Source organism: Capsicum annuum, chromosome 3, assembly GCF_002878395.1.
Source record: "Capsicum annuum cultivar UCD-10X-F1 chromosome 3, UCD10Xv1.1, whole genome shotgun sequence".
In the NCBI taxonomy this organism is placed as follows: domain Eukaryota; kingdom Viridiplantae; phylum Streptophyta; class Magnoliopsida; order Solanales; family Solanaceae; genus Capsicum; species Capsicum annuum.
Genome location: NC_061113.1, coordinates 109,163,642 through 109,173,488, shown reverse-complemented (window position 1 = coordinate 109,173,488; position 9,847 = coordinate 109,163,642).

The following is a 9,847-nucleotide window of genomic DNA, read 5'->3' as shown; positions in this document are numbered from 1 at the left end:
TGAAACTAAAATCTTTAATTAATAATAAACTGAGATTATGGGAGCTAGCTATAATCGACATGCTCCAATGCATTATCAGTGTCCAACTTGTAACCCTAGTTAGAAGGACGTCAGGATCGTGCCATGGGTACTAATACTGGCTATGTGGATCAAATAATTTGTTATCTTAAATAACGAGGGTGTCATGCCCAAATTATTAGGGACCACTCAAAGTCGACGGTGGCATCGTAGGTCTAGAACCTAGGGACTACTACTAACGTCTATGGCCTACTAATAGGGGAGATAAGTGCCTCATGCCTACTGATGGGAGAGAAACCATTCCTATATTCAATCAGTGTTAAATTTAAATCCCAACAGAAAGACACAGATTATTGAAATGACCTAAGTTTAATTGATCCACGACTGAACAAAACAACTAACCAAATGACGAGGTTAATAGTTTATCTAAAATTAGTCTTTATTTATTGGAAACTATGTAAAAAACTAAATTTTGGGTATTCATAACCCCCTAATGCTGAATGGAAACAACAAGAAGGACATATGAAGCCTTAAATACCATAAAAAGGGATCATTGTTAAAAATTTAACTCTTAGACATTTCATTAAACATATGAGGGTCATAAATTAAAGCATCAGAATAGTTTAATATATGAAATAAACACATGGCTACAATACAAAAGCCACAATTTGGGGATTTAACATGAAAACGTCATTATTCCAACATGTAAGGTTTAATTCCATCGAAAACAAATGTAAATATAATGTATAATAAAAATCCATAACAATTCATATGGATAATTTATAATAAAACTGATAAAAACTCACAATTTGATATAAAATAAGGATTCTTGAACTCCATGGGTGGAAAGAGCCCACGGATGAAAGTCACACATACCTTTAATACATAAATCTTGAAAGGGAACAATTTTCTTTGAGTTCTTGGATAATGAAGCTTGAACTCTTGATTTTTCTAGAAGAGGAGAGGATTTAATTTAATGAACTAGGGGAAAGCTTAGGATTTATTTAAGTGTAAAATTTGAGAGTGTGGGTAAATAATACCCTATCAGCAGTTTAATCCCATGTTTTTATGAATTGGGGTGTTGGGAAAAGACAAGACTGCCCCATAAAAAATTAAACTTGTAACTAAAATGCCATTTAGGGTATCACCACGATGCACCAATGTTGACATCTCTATACGCACCATTACGCACCAGAATCGCAGTGAGGTTATGGAATTGAAATCCAAACGCACCTCAATTCTCATTCAAAAATTTTGAAACTTCCTTGAGATATGTTACCTACACCCCTAAACATGAATTAACTCAGAAACTTACCTCTTTGGGTTGGGAAGGTCACTTAAAAAAAACATCGAATAACATTTTCAACATCCCATTTAACATCTTACTATCCATTCACTAATGTGCAATTCATATATCAAGTTACACACCAATATATCATTAAAGCCTAACTTAATAAATACATATGAACTTCTAAATAATACCAATGAAAGAAAACTTCTCTTATCCTCTAATACCTTTGTCTCCACAAACTTCCAGGCGTTGTCCCTAAGAAGACACACACTGAATTTCAACTAACCATGACATGGATTAAAATCCTTGCCTCAATCATTCTTTAAACCTATAGGATTATGTAGAAAAACATGGGACAATCTTTCCTTAACATGAAAATCTTACTCTCTGACAACTAAAAAAATTACTCATCCTCTCCAATATTTCATAAAGATAGGTCACTGAAAGGTAACAACATAAGAACCTAAAACATGAAGGTATACTATGCATAACCTTGATACTTAATAAAGGTCTGAGGAATAGAGTATCCAGAGAATGAATTCATCATAGGATTGAAACTAAGGATATATATAACATAGTATAAATTTCAATGATCATTAATATGGTAGCATGAGTACTTTGAACTGAACTTCCTGTAAAGCATGTGTACATGAGTCATGACCTGCATCACTTGAATTTGGAGTTCATAATTTCATGCAATGTGATTCTTACTGTCGAGTGAGCTAGACCTTCCTATACTAGAAACTGGAAATGTACATAATTCTAGGGAATGTGGATGAATATGAGCTATGATCATCGAGCTAACTTGTAAGGCATAAGTAGATGTCATGATGACTAAAAAACCTTACACTAAGATATGAATGGGTTACGCATCATCCTCTATTACCAATGTTCTATAACATACTGGTATCACTGTTAGAATCTGAGAGCCTGACCTAGTATATTGTTCTATCATATCCCCCTTAGATTAAAGCCATTATTCTAAGTCTTTGGGGCCCTTTTATAAATGCTAAACTAAACTACCACCACATTACTCTAGAGTTAAGGGTATAATGATGTAGATAAATGATAAACTCACCCTAAAAGACTATGCCTGATAATGTAAGACCCACTACTAGTACTTCCTTCTGATATGCAATTCTTAGCTTTTAATAGCCTCAACAATCATCATACAATAATTGACACTCTGACTAACTTAGAATTTCTAGGAGTATCACCATACGATAAGTTCATAAAATGTAATACTTCAACTCTACTTTTTATTTGCTCAATATTCAAAGGTTAAAGCTTAGATTCTGACATTTAACATGGATATTCTAAAAATCTTAAAGAACTATATTAAATTTCATTATAGTCTACTAATATCACATCTCTAAACTTATATTCCTCCCTAAACCATAAAAACTACTATTATACGTGAACACCCAACGTCAACATGCTATAACTCATAACTTAGTTGGTAAAAACATGAATTACCACATTACTAGCTACATTAAAACATAGGACTCAAGGATGCTACATAAGCATAGCCACACCGTCAACTTAGCTTGAATTCTTTCATACATTGTTTCAAGCCTAATGATTCACCTTTCAGAAAACTGGACCCATAGATACATGATCCACCAAATTCAGATAACACTATCCTTACTTTACTACTGCTAAACTTCAGGATTCATGCGCCTAATCCTAGATCATATACAATCAGAGGACTCTTAAGAAAAGATTTGAAAACACATCTAAATCCTAAGATCTCAGGTACTATCTCTCCATTCAATGACTATTTCATTGTGAAACTGAAAATGAATGACTCTATTTCTGAAATCAACTTAAGTGGTTTTTTGGGATACTGTAACTGGGCAATTTTTATATACCCGCTTGGTTATGATAGATTTATCCACTTGGGTAGAAACTGAGAAAGACTCTACTAAAGTTGTGGGTGACACTGAAATTGTTAGCTAAATAGGGGGTTATAAGAGAAAGTGAATCCACAGGATCTAACAAAGCATAAACATGAAGAGAAAAGATCGGTAACATAACTATAACTAAATCAGGAGAGAATTCCTTATAATGAAGGGACTATAGTGCATATAATCTATTCTAATATTGACTAATAGTGGTGATGGAAGCGACACCCTTCTGAAACGAGCGACCGGAGGGAACAGGAGGAGAATTGGACTGACCTTGATGACTACTCATTAGGAAATCTATTACTTTGTGTCCTGGCTTGCCGCACCTAAAATACATATCACTATTGGTTGAACACATAAAATTATGATTCCTACCACATTTTTCAAAAAATAGATTAGTACAAACACTCTTCACCCTACCGTGTGACTTGGAGCCTAGTGCTCTATGTTGACTGTCATTCCAAAATATAGGCACTAGTGCATTGGATACAGAAAGAGATAGGGCTATAAATTTTTGACCAAAATAGGAATGGTCGCCTCCCTCTAACCTTAGCATAAACTACCTGTCTTAGCCCTCTTACTCTCTCTCTTTCTCCCTATGATCCTCTCCCTTAATCTATTAAGCATAACCCATAACTTTAGTTAGGACAATAGTATGCTGATAGTTTTAAGCAGCGACAAAATGAGATAAGGTAATAAAAATATCTCTGAATTCAGTGTGAGAGACATACTCATTCAGGGGATCTGCTAGAATAAGCGGAGGTATGGGATGGTTACATTTTCTTCTTTTGTTGTTTTTTGGGAGGAATTTTCTATTAACAAAAGGAAAGAATGAATGACAAAGGAAGTTCAAATTGAAATCATGCTCTTTCACACAACATGAACACTGAAAGAAGGGAAACTTTTCCTAAAAATATCTTGTAGCCTCCTGTCTATAAGTGTGGCGTGCTTTTCACCCATGCACAAGACTCTACTCAGTGAAACTTTTTGACTCCCTAGGACACTCTAAAACCTTAGGCTATGATACGAAGTTTGTAATTCGTTATAAATATAGCTTGGATACCACACGGTTCTTATATTCCCAAAAAACTACAAGCTAACCTATGAACTAGTATCTGCTGTGAGTACTTAATAATATACTAATAATAAAAAACTATGTAGAAAATTAGCTGATAATTCTATACGGTCTTATAAACATAAAATAATATTGAATCACAGTTCTGAATATGTGAAAACATACTAAAGATACTGATAAAAACAATAGATAATTTGACTATCCGTCTGAATGTCTAAAAGCCTCTAAAACTGACTGTGGAGTTGATAGAACAAACCACCAACTAACTCTCACTAACTAAATAACTAAACTGCTGACATTACAGAATATAAGATAAACCTATCCTCGAAGAATAAGGGTTTACCACTATTGCTACTACTAATAAGCTAATCTGCCTAAGCATGGTCTATAAACTGAGCATCCAATCCTATGATCGTAAATATCATAGAGAAAGAAATGAGTATGTGGTCAGTACTTTAAATATATTCATTTATGAGATCAGGTTAGGCTTAAATGTATGGGTTATATACATGAGATAATGATTAACTAAATAGCATGAGATAGCTGAGTATAAATACATGAAAACTGTAAATTTAGAGAATGCATGACCATGCATAAAACATGTTTTGATATGTTCTGTAAGCTAAAATACAAAAATTATGTAATTTATAATTGTATGTTACGGTTAAGAAAACCTAGAACTTAACTCTGAACTGTATATTGAACTGATACTGGGGGAGCTAGCTATAAATGATATCCCTCAATGTACTATTAGGGTCAAACCTGTAACCCTAGTTTGAAGGGTGTCAATACTGTGCCTCACGTACTAACATTGGATGTATGGATCTACTAATCTGATATCCTGAAGGATGAGGGTGTCATACCTAATCGATGGGGGTCCTCTCAAAATATATAGTGGTGCCGTAGGTTTGGAAAGGGGGACCGCTACTAATGTTTCATGCCTACTAATGGGGGAGACAAGTGCCTCATACCTGCTGATAGGGGAGACAAGTGTCTCATACCAACTGATAGGGGAGATGCCATCCCTATATTTACTCGATGCTAAGTTTTACTCCCAGCTGAAAGACTCTGATTACTAAACTAATATAAGTTTTACTGACGACGATTGAACATAACAACTAATTGAATGATGATGTTCATGGTTTATCTGAAATCATTCTTTATTTACTGGAACTATGTAAACAACTAAATATTGGGTATTCATAATCCCCAACACTGAATGGCTATAATAATCAGGACATGTGAAGCCTTAAATAGCATAGAAGGGATCATTATCCAAAAGTTGACTGTTAGATATTTCATCAAACACATGAGGGTGATGAATAAAAGCATGGGAATAGCTTAAAACATATAATAATCACATTGCTATAGTATGGAAATCATAATTGTGGGATTTAACATGAAAACATCATCATTCACACATGTAAGGTTAATTCCATTGAAAATAATTGTATAAATAAAATTTCATAACAATTCATAGGGATAATTTATCATAGAACCTATAAAAACTTACAATTTGATATAAAAGAAGGATTCTTAAACTCCATAGGTAAAAAGGTCCCATGGATGAACATCACACATACCTTTAACACCTAAATCTTGAAAGGGAGAAACTTTATTGAAAGTTCTTGGAAAATAAAGTTTTAATCCTTGAGTTTTCTTTAAGGGGAGAGGATTTAAATTGATGAACTAGGGGAAAGCTTAGGGTTTATTTAAGAGTCAAATTGGGGAATATGGTAGATAATGTCCTATCAGCGGTTTAATCCCTTGTTTTTATGAATTGGGGTGCTAGAAAAAGAAAAGACTGCCTCTCATTGAATTAAACATGTAACTAAAATGACATTTAGGGCATCACTACGATGCACTAATGTGGCCCTCGATGTACCCACTGTGCCGCACCATAATTGAAGTGATGTTTTGGAATCGAAATCCAAACATTCCTTAATCCTCATTCAAAAAATCTGAAACATCCCGGAGACATGCTACTTACACTCCTAAACATGAATTAACTCTAAAACATATATCTCGAGGTCGAGAAGGTCACTTATAAAAATCACCATAGTTAAGAGGCTAAAAATAAGACTAAGTTTTCAAGACTTAGCTAAATGTTCAGGCTTAAGCCTCTTATACATGCACTAGGAGTTGAACTGAGCTATGACTCATACTAGGTTTTACAGAACCTGAGCTTAAGAACTATCCTGCTATAGTAACACTATAAAGATTGAAAAAATGGAAAAGGAACCAATAAAGTTTGACATCAAAAAACTACAAATAAATATAAATAATGTAGTAATGTAAAGAACTCATAATGATTGAAAATCTAATCCTAAGAAGTCACACGATGCTCAAGGCTATGAGTAGCCCTAAGCTAACTCTTTGAGCCTGCTACTAGGTTTGAACCTTACTTTAAGATGATCAAGTCAAGAAATAATGTTGTATTATACCGAAAATTAAACTGAATAAATTGTAAATACTATTTGAATAAAAGTCTGTAAATAAAATTATAGTCCGACAAGCCTCTACTACCAAAGAACTAGAGAGCCATTGGCACAAACCCCCAACTGACTTGGGCTAAACTAAAAATGATAACTCAATTACTACGAAAGTTAGAAATTTGAAGAAGTAGGCCCTCGAATCATGAGGACTCACTAACTGTGGGAGCGTAGATAGAGATACTCGAATTACTCACGTTGCTGATACTGAGAACCTGAACCTACATTATAAGTTAATGTAGCTTATAGACATATATGTGGATCAGCATTTTGAGGATGTACTAAGTATATGAGGGTGTAATAAATAAGTAAGACATTATCATACCCAACTCGATGCTATGGGCACTTAAAACCTATGGTGGCTAGTAGTTCTGGGGCATGAAACCTTGGAATCATACCCAACTCGATGCTAAATACTACTTTCATACTTATTTCGTAGAACTTTTATCAAATTCACCTTAAAATACCACAAGAGTTTGTAATTAAAACTAATTATGCTTCTCTTTGTTTTAATCATAAACCGTATGAATAATGTGGATTCCTATCTTAGCTTAGGATTAATATATCAATCTTTGCTTTTGAAAGAACTAATCAAAACTTGTCAATAGGACATGAGATCATAATCTCATTGTAAAATCATCAGTAGTACTTAAGACTCAAAGTATAAAGCTTTAGTGCATCAATAATTACATCAATAATCAGATTTAAATTTCATGCTCAAAAATCATCTTAAAAGATTTCAACCATCTCACTCAAGATAATGGTACATAACTCATAATACGAATCTTATAATTTCAAACATGAACATATGTAAATTTCTAGCAATTGGATCCTTAAATATCATAATAATTTCATAAACTAAAACTCTGACGATTTGGGTATCAACCCTAACTTAAATTTCATGTGAAATAATAGAATATTTAGTAAAATTTAAACCATAATTAAGTTTTGGGTACAGGGATAAAAGGTTCAGCCTTGTTCAAAACCCCACATACCTTTGATGATAAACTAGATGAACAACCATGCTTTTGAGACTCTATTTATGCTTTTGAATGATGATTCTTGGAATTCTTGTGTTGGAAATCATGAATCTTGAATTAATTTAGAAAAAGAATGGTGGAATCTTAGGATTATTGAGGTTGATTTTTGAAGCTTAGGGTTTTTGGTTGAGAGAAATCTTGAGAAAAAATTCATAAGATACTTGTAATAGCCTTAAATCTTGTGTTTGGACGAAATTCGGGGGCTTGGAATAGTCCATAATACCCCTTTTAACTTTTAAAAGAAACTAAAAAATATTAATTGGGGTCCCGATTTAATTTACCACCTTGACACGCCGGTATCGCGGTGGCTTACTGCAAACTAAAGAATGGAAAATTGGGGTCCTCCGTGATGTAGAGCTATCGCGTTATCCCTCTAAATTTTGACACTTAGAACTCGGAACTTCAACGTGACTCACTATCATTGCGGTGCCCTATATGGATTACATGTTTTCCTTGGGCACGATACGCCACTATCGTGTTGGGCTACTGGAAATCTACAATTGAGAAAGTAGACGCCTCCGCAACATGCCAATATTGTGAAGGTCTACTGGAAATTGATATATGGAAATTTAGACTTCACCGCGGATCACCAAAATCATGGTGGTCCACTGGAAAGTGACCATTATGAAATTGTCCTTCACTGCGACGCGGTGACTTCCTAGTTGGCACACTATCAACTTAAAATGCTCTAACATGCTCTAACTTCTTCACCGAGTGTTAGATTTGGGAGAATTTGGTATCGATGGAAAGCTTATTTAATTTCCTACACTTAAAAATTCTTTACAAAACATATAATATTCATTTTTGAAGACATTCCAAAACATTCTACGAACAAATTTAAGCTAGAAAAAGTTTGGGGTATTACATTACTTGAATAATAATGGGAAGAAACAATGGGCTAAGGCAGTTGAACAATCCTACATAGCTATATAATTGTGTTGATTTATTTAGTTCTATTTTTTGTTGATCTATAAGGTTTATTACATGGTTATGGTCTTTCGACCCTCTAATAAATAATGTAATCTAGCATCACAACTACATTGTTGAGTGGGAGTGCAAGAACTATGTCAAAAGAATTTGTATTTCATCCCTTTTATGAATCAAAATGTAATGCCCTGAGTCTTTAAGCAGTATGCTACACGATGCTATTGACCCTGAAGGACCACCAGCTAACCCATGACTGGTACCTGCTACGAGCACTGAATAATAATGACACTATACTAATAACATAACTAAAATATGTGTGAAAGTTAGGATGAAAATGCCATAAGGTTCATAACTGAAAGACCAATACTGAATAATGATAGCTGCATACTGAAAATGGAAACATCCATCTAAAATACTCTAGTCAGAAAGCCTCTAACAATCTGAATTATAGATTTGATGGGACAAGCCCTTAACTAACTCTGACTACTGAAAACTATACTGAAATACTGAAATAATACTCTATCCTCAAACTATAAGGACTCACCACTAAGTTTGCAGCTGATAGGATGGCTGCTAAGTATGGTCAGGAGCCCATACGCTTGAACCTAAGGTATAAGACGTCATAGCACAAAAGAAAAGTATACGTTAGTACTTTGAATGTACTGGTATGCCAAGTGAGGTAGGATGATATGCATGGGATACTATGCATGAACAATAACTAACTGAGTAACATGAACATAACTGATGAAAGAACATGGATGAATAAATAAACTGTGATTGAGATCATGTTAACACTGGTTACTGAGTTCTGAATACTGAATAACTAATAACTTATTGACTGTTTCTGACTATCCTAATTGATAATTGGGTGATTATTTCTGATAGTTCTAATTCTATAGAACCGAACAGAGTTCTATACTGAGCTAGGTTACTGTATCTGACATTCCTAATTTTGTAGAACCAAACTAAGTTTAATACTGATACTAAAATTGAAACTGAAATAGTGAGAGACAATTATCTAATCGACATGTCCCTCTCTAAATATATTGGGGTCCAACCTATAGCCCTAGTTGTAAGGCTGTCAGTACCGTACCACG